The 15,791-nt window shown below is 37.5% G+C and overlaps 1 protein-coding gene across 1 annotated transcript in view; it reads right to left on the bottom strand.

Annotated features, from left to right (window-relative positions):
- The window catches only part of LOC126299424 (uncharacterized protein KIAA2013 homolog), a 199,257-nt gene extending 183,919 nt beyond the window's left edge, over positions 1-15,338 (bottom strand). Inside the window, exon 1 of the mRNA XM_049991323.1 lies at positions 15,129-15,338. The gene's annotated coding sequence lies outside the window, so the exon portion shown is untranslated. The remainder of the gene's footprint in view (positions 1-15,128) is intronic.
- Between the last annotated feature and the right edge of the window lie 453 nt (positions 15,339-15,791).

The raw sequence follows: 15,791 nt of genomic DNA, 5'->3' as shown, positions 1-15,791 counted from the left end.
AATTCTGGTTCTAATCCAGATACAGCAATGAAACTAGTATCACTGAAAAGCTAATGAGTAGAGCTTTACAATGATTTTCAATCAGAATTAGAATTTTATTGGCTCATGACATACAATTGATTTGCAGTACAAGGAACTCCTCAATGTAAATAATGTACAGAGGTACAAACAATGTGTCAAATAAAAACCAGACTTAAATTTAAAAAAATCATTACACTTATGTTTCATCACTCTGCGATGAAATCTTCTTCATGTAAAAATTCTGTATTGAGAAGTACTGAAGTAGAGTTTTAGTCTATGAGATTGTAACATGATATTATCTTTGTTTCTTGTGTCACAAATGTGTTGAAAATGGCTTTCTATAAATATTTCTGGCTTGGTACAGATAATAACAAACACTTCATAAATGTACATATGCGAAATAGATAAAATTTTCAGATACTTGAATAAAGGTTGGCATGACACACTATGCCCAATACTGCACATATCTCAAATAATAATTTTTTGAAGTAATAAGTATTTTCACTAACTGCATTACCCCCAATAGATTATTCTGTAATTTACAATGGATTCAAAACAGCTGTGATAAACAACTGTTCTAATGTCATGTCACTTGTGTAAGACAATATTGCCACTGAAAATGCAAGACTGTTTGGCTTGTCTGCCGAGTAGCTTACATAAGAAGATCAGGATATTTCCAGAATGAGATTTTCACTCTGCAGCGGAGTGTGCGCTGATATGAAACTTCCTGGCAGATTAAAACTGTGTGCCCGACCGAGACTCGAACTCGGGACCTTTGCCTTTCGCGGGCAAGTGCTCTACCAACTGAGCTACCGAAGCACGACTCACGCCCGGTACTCACAGCTTTACTTTTGCCAGTATTCGTCTCCTACCTTCCAAACTTTACAGAAGCTCTTCTGCGAACCATGCAGAACTAGCACTCCTGAAAGAAAGGATACTGCGGAGACATGGCTTAGCCACAGCCTAGGGGATGTTTCCAGAATGAGATTTTCACTCTGCAGCGGAGTGTGCGCTGATATGAAACTTCCTGGCAGATTAAAACTGTGTGCCCGACCGAGACTCGAACTCGGGACCTTTGCCTTTCGCGGGCAGGGAAACATCCCCTAGGCTGTGGCTAAGCCATGTCTCCGCAGTATCCTTTCTTTCAGGAGTGCTAGTTCTGCATGGTTCGCAGAAGAGCTTCTGTAAAGTTTGGAAGGTAGGAGACGGATACTGGCAGAAGTAAAGCTGTGAGTACCGGGCGTGAGTCGTGCTTCGGTAGCTCAGTTGGTAGAGCACTTGCCCGCGAAAGGCAAAGGTCCCGAGTTCGAGTCTCGGTCGGGCACACAGTTTTAATCTGCCAGGAAGTTTCAAGGTCAGGATAAACATTTTTTCTGTAAATATCCCCAGATATTTGACAGATTCTGCTTCCCCAAGTTTCTGATTTTTATGGGTAATTTGGAAGTCACCTGATTTTGATTGTTTGGTTTTACACTATGTAAGTGGATTTTATACAAGTTTAATTTTAATCTATTTATATCAAACCAATGTTCTAAACTATGTAGAATGTCAATGACCATTTGAGGAATTTGTTGTGTGGTCTCACTTCCAATGAGTATAGATGTGTCTTCTGAAAAATAAAACTGAGTGGGATGTTATCAAATAAAAACAAGATTGGGCCAAAGATGGAACCTTGTGTGACTTCCTGTAAAATAATTTTCCATTCTGAGAAACAATTTCCTGTAACTGATGTTACACCAACCCCTTTGCTTTCTATCAGCTTAAATATGATTTGGACCATTCCAAAGCACTACCACTTATTTCACATACTTCTAATTTATGTAACAATTGGGCGTGATTTACACAGTGACAAGCTTTTGTAATGTCACAGGAAATTCCTGTGACTTTTTGGAATTTGTCCAGAGATAAGCAAATTTTCTGTACAAACTTGATGATGGCACACATTGTACTCTTTCCTTTCTGGAAGCAGAGCTGATTTAATGTGATAATATTACATTTTGCCATGAAACTTTGGATCTGTATTGCAACAACTTTTTAAAATACCTTTGAAAATATTGGGAGAAGACTTATTGGTTGACAGTTTTCTACATCTTCCTTTTTAGTTTTGGGGGAGATTACTACTTTTTTCTACACCTTTCACTGTAATTCATTGAAATGTAGTTAGAACTTGCCTGTTATCCTGGTTGAAATTGAAGGGTTGGACATTACCTAGGTAACCACTTACATTAACATCTGATTTGGATTTGCCACCTATCTTAATTACGGAAACGTGTGGACTGTCATCTATTACACCAAGTTCAGAGTTTACGACTGACAATACTGCCTTTGATTTATTTGTATGGTGCAGAATGAATATTTTGTGTACCATTTGTCTTGTTGCCTTTACCACCCCTTCAAATACAGTTTTATACGTTTTTACACAGTTTACAATATCTAAATTTGCATTACTTTTTAGTTCAGTATGTAATTCTCTTTTTCTGGCGCTTGCTACTTTTATACCAGCAATTATCTATTTCAATTTGCTTGTCAATTTCTTATTGCATACTGTAGGGGAAATATTTCACTAAAACATACAAAAAGCTCTCAAGAAATCTGTTAAAATTTACTTTTTCAAGCCTATAACAGTGTTTCTAAGAATTTCTACATTCAAGATCATTGCCCTTGGCCTTTGCCCTTCAATGTCTCAAAACACACCACAGTCATTTAATATATATAGTGTAGCTCCAATATGCTACTATAAATATTGTAAATATCAAGACGGCACACCAAAGCCATCACACCCAAAATTGTATTTTCTTCAGCATCAGAACACTTTCGAAAGGCAGAATGTACCAGATAAAATTGGACACGAATTATTTTTTAAAAAAATCATAAGTAATATTGTACAAAATTATGGATTATATTACTGTAACTGTATTACGAACCATTTACAGTGTACCTTCAATGAAAAGGTAACAAAATGAGGTTACATCTTGTTTCACAAGCTGCCAATTAAATTTTTAATGTTCACCAGATCTGTTGCAAGTACAGAGTATGTCCTTCCAGTTTGTATCACTGGATCTACTCTTGTGAGAATGTCACATCTTCTGATAACATAAGTATCCGGTATGGAAGGAAACACAAATGATGGAGATGGTCTATAAACACAAATGATGAAGATGGTCTATGAGAATGCTAGAAGCTAGCCTGTACCTCATCTGTTAAGTTTGTAAGACATACACAACTAACCAATGACTGTCCTACAATTAGTCAGTTTCATGTTCCATGGATCATTTTGCATGATAGATCGTAATGATGTGCAATGACTCATTTTACATTTAAATCGGAAATTGATTTGTACATACAGTGATGAGCCAAAACATTATGACCTGCTTAATAGCTTGTCAGTCAATCTTTGGAACAAAATACATAACTGATTCTGCATATCGGGGATCCGACAGTTTGTTGGTAGGTTTGTGGAGGTATGTGGCATTAGATATCTATGCAAGGGTCACACAATTCATGTAAATGGTGGCCCACTGATGTGAGTATGCACTTATGGCACCCAATAGCGACCCAGATGGGTTCCATAGGATTTACATCACGTGAATTTGGTCACCGAAACATCAATATGAGTTTATTATATCAAACCACTGTAGCATTGTTCTGGCTGAGACGCACAGATAATTATACTGCTGTAAGATGACATCGCCATCAGGGAAGACAACAAGCATGAAGGGATGCAGGTGATTCACAGCTATTGTCGTGTCTTTGCTTACTACAAGTCCCATGCAAGCAGAAGAGAATGTCTCCCACAGCACACTACTGCTCCCACCAGCCTGCATACATGGCACACTGCACCTTTGAGTTGTCGTTCACCTCGATGACAGAGTTTGTGGTGACAACCATTGACCTAGTGTAGCAAAAATGTGACTCACCCAAAGAGCCAACACATTTCCATTGATTGATGGTCAAATCCCGATTGTCCCGTGCCCACTGGAATTGTAACTGACAGTGTCGTTCAATATGTGGACACACAGGGGTGGTCTGCTGCGGAGCTCCATGTTTAACAATGAATAATGACGAGTGTGCATGCACCGGTATTGTGCTCTTTCAGCAGAGATGCCACAGATCACCAGCCACCCTATTTTACAGAACAGACAAGCCTCCAAACCCAGTGTTGTAAGAAGAGTCATGGATGTCCAACCATTTTGAGCCCAGAGGTAGTTTTTCTGTCTTTCTACCTCTTTCTGTAGATGCTCACAACAGTAGCATGTGAATTTTTGACCAGCTTCACCATTTTCAAGATACTCGTTCACAGGCTCTACGTAATAATAATCTGCCCTTTGTCAAAGTAGCTTATCTCAGTGGATTTCCCCATATGCTGCCCATACCTTTGCTAGGGTGATCTCCCATCTGTCTCTGCTCCACTTACATACTTTTTCTACTGTGTCATATACTCACAACACCACCAGGTGGCATCCAATGCCACAGTGGGCAGTGGTCATAATGTTTTGGCTTATCAGTGTATGGTTACATTCTCTATGTTTCTAAGGTTTTTTTTCCCAATAAGAAAAAATATATACTGATATGAGCTAGTAAGTCCTACTCACCATCTTCTGCACATTACAGTAATAGAAATTCTTCTACAGAATAGTAGAAGTTGTCAAGGAGAAACTTTCTCAGTTTGTTTTCAAATTTTATGTTGCTGTCTGCCAGACATTTTATATCACGGGATAAGTGATCAAAATTTTTGTTGGAGCATTGAGTGCCCCTTTTTGTGCTAAAGACAACCTTAACATGAAGTGATTAATTTTATTTTTCCTTGTGGTATTTCAATTATGTACATCACTGTTCCCTTTCAACTGAAGTGTATTATTTACACACAAAAAAACAACACTTCATGAGGAAATAAATATACTGTAAAGCAGTAGTCATAAGCCCTAACTCAAACAGATGTCTACAAGATGATCGGGGTGAACACCACATTATATTCTTGCAGCACATTTTTGCGCAATAAAGATTTTCTTTCTTAAAGATGAGTTACTCCAGAACCTTATTCCATATGACATTACAGATTGAAAAATATGCAAAATACGTCAACTTACTGATATGTCTATCCCCACAATTTGCAATGATTCTAAGTGAAAATGTGGCTGCAACAAATGCATCTGTCTGTTACCAGCATTTCTTTCCACATAGCAATCTCTTGTCTGCTCACTAAATACGCAGACTATATCTTTGCTTTTACGACACCCTTGTTAATATGTATTATACAATGAAGGTCGTTTGAGGCTGGCCAGTATGACTAATCTCTTTACAGCCTCTGCAACCTCATAAAAAGTTCCTTTGCCATGTCCTGTAGCAAAAAAATGTCATTCAAACTCTTCCTGATGAAAAGACAGAACTCATGAAATTCTTTCTGTTTTTCTATTGGGCAACACATCCATAAAAATGTAGTAAATGCATTTTGGAGTTCGAAAGTGACATTTTAAGAAATTGTGCTGAAAGAACACATACGCAAAAACACTGTATCATGCTGAAGGCAATCAGATGTTTCCAGATACGACACATGGGGTATTTCACTAGTATCTGCATCTCTGCACTAAGCTACAAATGGGTGATTTGTAGCCTGCGAATTATACCAGTGAAATCTCTGTACTTCATCCTGAATGTTGAAGGAGTATTTCTCTACAAAATAACAAACAACACGATATTTATTTACTCTAAGTTCCTCTTTAGTGATTTTAAAGATCTGTGATTGCTGCTCAGTGATATGTATGTGTGGCAGTAAGAGGTCAATGGAAGCATCCGATTTCATAAGTCTGCTTTGACCTGTGATGTATTGTGGTGTGTGATGTCAGTATGGTACTGAATTTTTGAGTTGGTTGTGTTTCTGGATGTCGTGTTGTTATATGTAACGGTGCCCTCTGATGGTGGATGTGTACATGTTGAGTTTAACAAATGGTATTGGGTTCACTTGAGTTTTCATTGTCACTGTGAAAACATGGTTTTCAGTTTAGGTAGTTGATGTGATAACATGTGTTGCAGATGAGTTTTCAGTGAACTATTAACTTTTTTATTTCGTTTACGTGTTTGGCTTTTTCATCAGGTCTAATTACTTTGGAGTTTGTTGTGCGGAAAGAAATCTATTTATTTACTTATTTTTTTTAATTGCTTTTCTTGCTAGGTATAGACATGACAGTGAAGTTCATGAGTGTATCACTGCGTTATCAGATGGGTGATGATATGACGGTATTGTGGGAGGCTTTTGTTGGCAAGTAATTTTTGTTTTGGTTTTATTCAACAGTAATTGTGATGTTTTGTGTATTGTATATTTATGGTAGGTTGGTTGTGTTTTAACTGATGTAGTGAATATGGGGTATTTGGGTTTTTGAGTTGGTTTTTTGGTATCGATAGCTGCAGTTTAGCTGTATATGACAAGGGAAATGTCCAATTCCCCTTTTAGAGTAATACACATTGGTTTTTTGGTATTGGTATGTACAGTTGAGCTATATAGGTCAAGGGAAATGTCCAATTGCTGTGGTTCTGTTAGTGCATCAGAGTTCTGTAATAATTTCTTTTTATATTATTTGTTTTGGTATGTTGGGGTACTTTTTCATTTTGTATAATTAGTTTGTTCCTGACCTAATCCCCAATTTTCCATGATTGCCCTGTTAGTTTCATTTTATTTTTGGAGTGAGACATTATTGTGTCATTTTTATTTTTGTTCAGGATTGTCGGCGTATGTACATAGTGACATCACCATCATCATTTTGTATACGCTGGAAGCAGCCATTTCCGCTATATTGATGACGTCATGGGTCAAAGCAGATAGGTGGAATCGGACACTTCTGTAATGCCATAGCAACTGTTGTAAACTTGATGCCAACTGCTCAATGAAATTGTCTACTGATTTTGTTATCGTCTCCAGAATTACCCTGCCTTCAGTTAACCAACACTTGTATGTAATTTTGTGAATGGAGTTGGTACCAAACAGCTCAAACAGATAAGTCACTCTTGTAAAACTTGGACGACAGGGATATGCACCTAAGAAACATGCTGGAAATACAGGACTGCACATAACAAATGCTACACAGCGTTTTAATGATGGTGATGTGTGTTCTTCACATATAGTTAGTTCTTTCAATTCATATCCTTCATCCTTTAACTTAAAATTCTGGTGTGACCCACAAAAAAAAGAGTATGGATTGGATACCACTGGCAAAGGCACTGCTTTTATCACAACTAAAAAAAAACTTGAACTTCAACATTTACATCTGGGTATATATCTTTGAAATATACATACAATTCCTTAAGAATTCACTGTTTTTGCTTATGTACTCTAATTCAATTTTCTTTCACAGACATACAGTCTTTTCTTCATGGCATCACATAGATCACAGCAAAAATCAGGTACAAACTGAACTTTTTTTTCACAACACGTCTTATCTGGCTTTGGATTTGATGTCACTAGCATACCATGTTGTGCTTCCATCTGTTTTATTCCTCAAATCATGTAATGTGAAATGGAAAATTATTTCATGGCTTTCCTTATTCAGCAGTTCTTGGGAAGTAATGTCAAAATTTGTGTCTTGCCACACTTACAGTCTGTATTGTGCTTTTCACACTCTTCTTTTTCCAGTTGTGCCACAAAGATATGCTCCAACAATGAGACAACCATTTCAATTTTTGCTTTGTATACTTCTTCTCACACTGCAGCCTCTTTTTCTTCACAAGTGGTTTGTCTAAAAACTGGATGTTAATATTTAAAGAATCCAGTGCCAGAGCCAAGGTTATTTCATCTTCACCTAACATCCTCTTTAGAAGTAATAAGCACAGCTGCATTTTGGGATATTTACGTCCTAGACTTGCTGCAAATTTTACCATCTAGCAATACATTAGGACACTCCTGATTTTTTTCAAATTCTTCTGTACTCTTGCATGACCTCCTCCTTGAAATAGATAGTAACAGTACAATTTTGAACTGTAAAAACTACTTCACAACACATGTACACTGTAGTTTGAGTAAACAAGTCACATCCATGAGACATGCTAATGGTGGCTGGTTGAAAAAAATAAAGTCTCTCTGATTGGCTGTTCACAGCAAGGAAGCAAAAAGTTTCCTCATATGGATTACGTGATTTAAGGAAGTTTCCCACTTCCACTTCATCTAACTGAGGTGAAATTAAATTAGGTGTTCCACAGGGTTTGATCATGGATCCCCTTCTGTTCTTGATGTATGTGAATGACCTCCCTTCTTATCTGAGACAAGAAGCTAAACTGACACAGTCTGCTGATGATACAAGCATCATTATTAATCCAGTAAAAGAAACTCCAATTGAAAATGATGCAAATAATGTCTTTGAAAAAGTTACTGAACTTTGAAAAAACACAGTATATTCAATTTTCTACTATGATGAGTACAGTTCCTCCAATAAATGTAACACGTCAACAGAAGTCAGTAGCCAGGATAGAGCATATTAATTTTATGGGTGTACATATCGATGAGAATCTTTATTGGAAAAATTCATATTTTGGTTCCCCTAAAATGACTAGGTTCAGTAACTTTTGGAATAAGAATAATTGCTAATTTTTAGGATATAGAAATTAGCAAGCTAACAAACTTTGCATACTTTCACTCTTTGATGTCATACGGAATACTATGTTGGGATAACTCAACACTTAGGCAGAAAGTATTCACTGCTCAAAAGAAGGCAGTTAAAATGATGTCTGGGGCTCAAAGCCGCACATCCTGTAGGCATCTGCTTAAGGTTAGGAGTTTTCGCAACATCCTCACAGTACATTTACTTAGTAATGAAATTTGTTCTCAACAACATGGACCAGTTTATACACAAAAGAGACATTCATGATTATAATACCAGAGAAAAGAAAGACTTACACTATCCTCTAATTACGCTATCTTTGGCACCGAAAGGGATAAAATACGCTGATGTAAAACTTTGCAACAAATTACAATATGAAATAAAATATCTGACACGCAGCAGTAGTAGTTTCAAAAATAAACTGAAATCATATCTCCCTTACACAAAGGTTAAGGTCAATGACCTTGAATGTGGAAATTCTTAGAAACCTGCCATATTGCATATCACTGTAAAGCTCTTCTCAATTAGCTTTTCAGTGATAAAAGTTTCATTGGTGTATTTGGATTACAACCAGAATTATAGACATTTATGCTGAGACAGATGCACATAAATTTCACACAATTTCCAAACTTTACGGATCTGTAACTTTCTTCACAATTGTCATACACCTCTGCAAACTGCTAGTTTTTCCAAAATGTGATTTAAAAAATGTTATATGTTACAAGGTACATATTGTAGGTGCACTCTATGCCAAATATAATTCACTCAAAAAGGGTATAAATTTTTGTGGTAAGCTTAATGTGGCCTAAACACACACAGAACTCATCATGCCCATATCAGTCACAAAAAACTGAGTTACATGCACACGAAAATATCAAAATTTGGAAAATTACCTGAAAAACATGGATTTTCGAAGTGTGGTAGCACAAAAGGGACAAGTGGTATCTAAATTTCACACACTGCATAAGTAGACTGTAATGATATATATCGCAAAATTTCAACATGTTATTGCAAGACATTTGTGTACAATGGAAATTGACAGATGTATTTGGTGATGTGGCCATTGTTCCATAACACAGTTTTGTAAAAACATATCGTAAACTGTTCTGTCTCTTCTTATCCTCTCACACAACTGTTTAATTACTAAACAACAACATATAGACAGATTAACACAACCTATCATTAATGTTTACTGCACCCTTAACTGCTTAAACTCAAGTCAATTGTGCTTCAAACAAAGTCCTCCCACACTTAAGCTAATGTACTCTGTACATTGAGTGGCAAATTGTACTGTGTTTCTGACACTGTGGTAGGAACTGGAACTGTCATAAGAATATGTTCAAAAGGAATACAACACCTGTCTGCCAAATGTGGCCAATAAGATGATCTTGCTGGTCCTGCTGGTGCCATGAAGTTTACAAATACATCACCTTCTGCTTCACAGCACTCTGCAACACATCCTAAGTACCATTTCTCATCACAAACAGCAATAACATAGCAACCTGGTTGTATGTTGCTGCTTTTGCTTCTGAATCCTGAGTCAGACACACTGTGAAGACACATGTTGTGTATGAACCTATAGTTGTGACTGGACAGTCTGCTCATCTGCACATTGTCAGAGTCCGCTGGAGGGAAGTGATGATGGATCCTTGTGCCTGCAACAGTTTTAACGTGTTCTAGTCTGCTTTTTAGCAACTCTTCAACTGATTTCACCTCATCTTTCGAAACATAGAATTATCTTATGCCAGAGATTTCTGTACCCACGTAAGTAACTGAAGAGGTGTTAGAATGTGACCTCCTTTAGGGTGCTGCAGACTAACTCATAATGCCATGTGCTTAATGGTAGCACCAATACCATCACATACATTTTTACCATGACTTGTTGCGAAAAAATTCCATTCTGTGTAAATCTGAAAATCATGGTAAAGCATGCTTAAATTTTTGAAAGTTTTACAGTTTTTGTACTGACTAGCTGCCCCATCACAGAAGTATTTCGCAAAATGTATGTGAGGCAGCTTGTTTTTCACATATGCCATGGCAGTATGAATGTGGGTATGAACTGCAATGGCATCATGAATTAAACAGTCACAAAAAAAGCACAGTTTCATGACAGACATCACCTGATTCACCTCTATAGTAAATCGCGAATGGCTGGAGAGTTGCTTGATTGTAGTCCCAATGATATCCTTGGACGGCATCTTGAACTATAAATGCATAATTTTCAGAAAAGTCTAGTATTACTTTAATTTCATCTTGTTTCAAATTATCCTTACAAAACTGGAGATAAGCCGAGTATGCTGTATGGCCAGTTTGTCCGTTTTTTGACAACACATTTCAACAAAATCTTCCACTGTACTTTGCTTTGTTTCAACACTTGTGCAATACATGTGTGTCCATTGCTTATAAGAAACATGTTCATTGTCATCCATAAGGAGTTCACCATACAGTTTGGTATTCACGAGTTATGCAAGATTTGCCTTACCAGGACACTTTTCACACCTGTGTATCATGCACTGGTAGGAACTGATGTCACACACTAGCAGCTTCATTGCACCTTTGTAATCCAGACCAGAATCCTTTATAGCAGCAAACATCAGCTTAGCATTTTGATGGGTCTCACATACACAAACATTGTGTGTGCCCCTTGCACTTACAGGCACAACTCATTTTGGCCGAAGATTGAAAAAAGATGATAAACCTACTTTGGTATTGGAATACTTTTCCTTGAATTCTACATATAGTTCTGATATGTTGCATAGCAACAGTCATTTTTGCATCTGTCCACGTACATTTCCCATTTTCACCATTACATAGTCTTTTTTTCCAGGCATTATTCGGCCGTAGTCATTATTTTCATAAAACTCCGACACTAGCACCTTTATTTCTGAACTCAATTGGTTACCCTGAGCCTGCTGAAGTTGTGGAAGCACTTCTTGGGTTGCTTTTATTTTCCTAGCTTGCTTTACGATATATGTAGACCACACTGAATTCCTTGCAGTGTAATCAATAGACCAGCTGGATGGTGCAAGGGTAAGAATAGCTAATTTTTTCTGGCGTGTGGATATGGCACATTTTTCTTTCAAATCATGCACAATTTTGTCCAAATCAGAGCATTTCTGGCATGGTTTCTGTTGCTTTGGAGCAGATAGTTCTTCCTCTTCCACCATTAGTGTGTCAGCTATTTTGTGTTTAAATTCCATTTGAGCTTCTTGTAGTTTTCTTCTACCATAGCTGGGCCTTTCTCTTTTCCCAACTTTGTGTGTCTTCATGGGAGACAAACCAAGAGCAGTCACTGAAGTATTTAATTGCCCAGCCACTGTGGTTGTAGGTGACTGATACTCTTCGTCACTGTCATGTAAATTATCAGAATATTCTTCATTTTTTAGCAGTGTAACACACTACATCTACATGACTACTCTGCAATTCACATTTAAGTGCTTGGCAGAGGGTTCATCGAACCACAATCATATTATCTCTCTACTATTCCACTCTCGAACAGCGAGCGGGAAAAACGAACACCTAAACCTTTCTGTTCGAGCTCTGATTTCTCTTATTTTATTTTGATGATCATTCCTACCTATGTAGGTTGGGCTCAACAAAATATTTTCGCATTCGGAAGAGAAAGTTGGTGACCGAAATTTCGTAAAAAGGTCTCGCCGCGACGAAAAACATAATTTTTGTCCTGGTTTCATGTTAAGTCCCATGCACTTTCAATACTGATTTTCTATCAATTTCTCTGAGGCTACACTTCAGTGTCTTCTTATGAATTCGAAATGCATCAAAACAACTTCTTTGTAGGAAAAAATACTTATCCAGGAACACTTTCATGTGATGACAACAAACACTAAAGTTTCCTGGAACTGTACTTCTTGTGCCCACACAGTGTATCCTGGATCTCCATAGCAACAGATCTTGGTCCGATTCATCCAGATCATACAGTACAAAGCGAATGCCACATTCTGTTCCATATGCTGTTTCATGACATTCAGACGCTTGTGCTCCACCAATAATGCAACTTGTTTCAACAAAAGAACCACTAGTACTCTCTTCTGGCTCCATATTGACTATCCACAACACTACTGACCAGTCTGAACTACAATCTTAAAAACATGAGTAACCTGTAATTGTTGCTTGTTTCCTTTGTTGTTCCTGTTTAACAATGACTCATTCTGTCCCTGAAAACTACCATTGTTTAACTTTCTGTTGCCTAATGGTTCCCACCAAATTGCTGCAGCTTTATCTGAAACAAGCTGTCTGCATCATCACTATTACTTGCTAAATCGTGTTAAAAGACACGTAACCAAATACATCTCTGTCAACTTTTATTGTACACAAATGCCTTGCAATAACAAGTTGAAATTTTGTCGCATATTATATTATGGTCTACTTATGCAGTGTTTGAAATGTGGCTTGATATCACTTGCCCCTTTTGTGCTACCACATTTCGAAAATCCATGTTTTTCAGATAATTTTTCAAATTATTGTATTTTCGTGTTCATGTAACTCTGTTTGTGTGACTGACATGGGCATGATGAGTTGTGTGTGTATTTAGGCCACATTAAGCTGACCACAAAAAATTTATACCCTTTTTAAGTGAATTATATTTGGCATAGAGGGCACCACAATATGTACCTTTTAACGTATTACAGTTTTTTAATCACATTTTGGAATTTTTTATTTTCCCTCAGAAATATGTTGTTGGTGTTTTCATTCGTAGAGTGTGTTCTCTAAGTGGATGTTACTGGGTTGTAAAAATTTCACTGGACTGTGCGGAATAAATCCAAAATTATGAAGACCTGAAGTTGGGTCTGAAGATAGATTGCCAGGTGCGGGTTGCAATTTCCAGGTCACACCACCATCTTTCAGAAGTCATAATTCTGGAACTAATTGGCAGGGGAACTTAAAATTTTGTACATGAGTGTTCCACAATTGGTAGCATTGGTGTGCTAAATTTCTGCCAAATATGAGACTATCAGCTGGAACATTTTCTCAAATTGGTTGAATTGACAGGGAATGACCCCATACTGTGTTTTTTCATTCAGGAGCAGTCTGTTTGATGCAAGCCATGGGTCTAGTTGGGCTGTATTTCTATTAACTGCTGACTGGAGAGATTCATCTGCATCTGAGTAAAGGCATCAGTATCATCAGAGTGGCAGGGTGGAGGGGATGTCATTTATATAAAGCAAAAATAGCAAGGGAACTAAAACTGAGACCTGTGGCACTTGTACAGATGAGTACATAACATTTAGGGTTCCTTCCTGATTGAATTGATTTACAAGAAGATATTGTGCTTGGTCTTTGAGATAACTGCTGTGTCAGCCATGGGCAGTTCCCCTTATCTCATATTAATCAAACTTTTGCAAGATTGAATATGTTGTGGTATATTACATCAAAGATCTCTCTGAGGCCGAGAAAGACACCTACAGGTAGGCATTTGTTGTCGGCAAGATGTAGAGCAGTATCAATGAATTCATATATGGCATCAGCAGCTATTTCATTTTCTCGGAAACCATACCGAGCAGAAAAAAGAATGCTATATTTTTCTAAGAAATTAATTTAGTCTGGTAGCCATGCATATACAAATATTTTACTGAATACAGATAGTATGCAACTGGACTGTATGGCTAGGACCATCTTTAGATCCCTTTTTATATATGAATATGACTTTTGCTATTTTCTTGGCACTATTGTATCTTAAAATGAAGTATTTATTATATTAGACAGTGGTTTACTAATAACTTTGCTTCATCTGTGGAGAAGGAAAGAGGATATTTTTCTACTCCTGCTAACGATTTCTTTATTTTATCTTGCTACACAGCTAATAATAAAATAACACTGCTCACTGTTGTTTTCTTATTGTGTCCAACATTCGGTGCGTCTTGTGATGTTTAAAAATTAGATAACATTCCCAGGCTAACCACTGTGAAGGTGAGTGCTCATTCCTTGCATGTTTTTGAGGGTATAGAATGGAATTATGGGAAAGTAACCTCCGCTCGTCTTTTGTTATGGTGGATGGTAAGTTTCAGATGCTGAGGCTTGGGGATAGTTTAATGTCAGTTGTACAGCAACGATCGTGGTGGCAGATCGAATAGTACCATTCGGACAGATGCCCAGGTTACAAAATGATGACTGCTGCTCGTAAATGAAGTATCGTTTATCCGATACTACAGATGACGTACGGGTCCCAAAAAAGCTACAAACATAATGTAACTCACATGATAAATGTGAGAAAATACGTGATTGTGTAATGTGAAGCTCCGAGAATACGGTGTTCCCAACTTTATACTGATAACAGGATATAAAACGAACAGAAACAATAGTTGTAAATGCTTAACTCTTGCAAAGGTCACTGTAATTTATATAATCAGTACCGGGTTGTCGCTGTGGCAGTGCTGCTACTATCACAAAACATTTTTCTTCGCTCCACACATCTTACGACCTCATTATGCCGGTTTTATTCAGTAAATGAGCGTCAGACAGTTTCACTACGCTGTAACTCAGAAGAAGAGTTTACTAGCATACCTTGCCAAATGTCTTCCTGACGACGACGTTATGTTTACATTTGTTGTATAGGTATACAAGCTTCACTCACACACGTCAAACATAAATTTTGTCACACCGCTAATGTTTCAAAACAAACTTACAATCCCAAAGATATTCCAACTAGAATCTAAGTACTTGTAAGACATCTCTGACACAACAACGCAAAACAGGCGGCAGTTTCCACGCAGCTATGTAGCTTCGCAGATTCCTGTGCAGATGTCGGTACATGCATTACATCGCCGCAAAAATCGCTGGTCCACTCGACACAGGTTCATTCTACTGTTGGTCCGTCTTCTGTCCGTCTAGGAAAGAAATTTCAGCAGTAAGTAGCTTCCCTGTCGTGAGGATATTTCATTTAAGGCTACTAGCTCACAATGCAAAAGACTCTACTGCGGCCTATGTTCGCAACTACACAGTGGCTCCTTAAACGTCAGCAGTTTTCATATTTTCATTTAAATCACGAGTTACAGTACGAACCCGACGCAGTTACTTGAGAATGTACATGGAGACAGATAAATATCTGTTTGCGTCCGTAACAGTTCCCTTTATTTCATAGGGTTAACTGCCGGTTTCCTCTGTTAAAGAATAATAAGCAGTCACTTTATTATCTCAATCGCTGTAATTCTTGGTCTTAACTTTCCA

The sequence above is a fragment of the Schistocerca gregaria genome, chromosome X (assembly GCF_023897955.1).
Source record: "Schistocerca gregaria isolate iqSchGreg1 chromosome X, iqSchGreg1.2, whole genome shotgun sequence".
NCBI classification, from domain to species: domain Eukaryota; kingdom Metazoa; phylum Arthropoda; class Insecta; order Orthoptera; family Acrididae; genus Schistocerca; species Schistocerca gregaria.
Note: the sequence above shows the minus strand (reverse complement) of the source record. Positions and strands in the feature narration are given on the sequence as shown.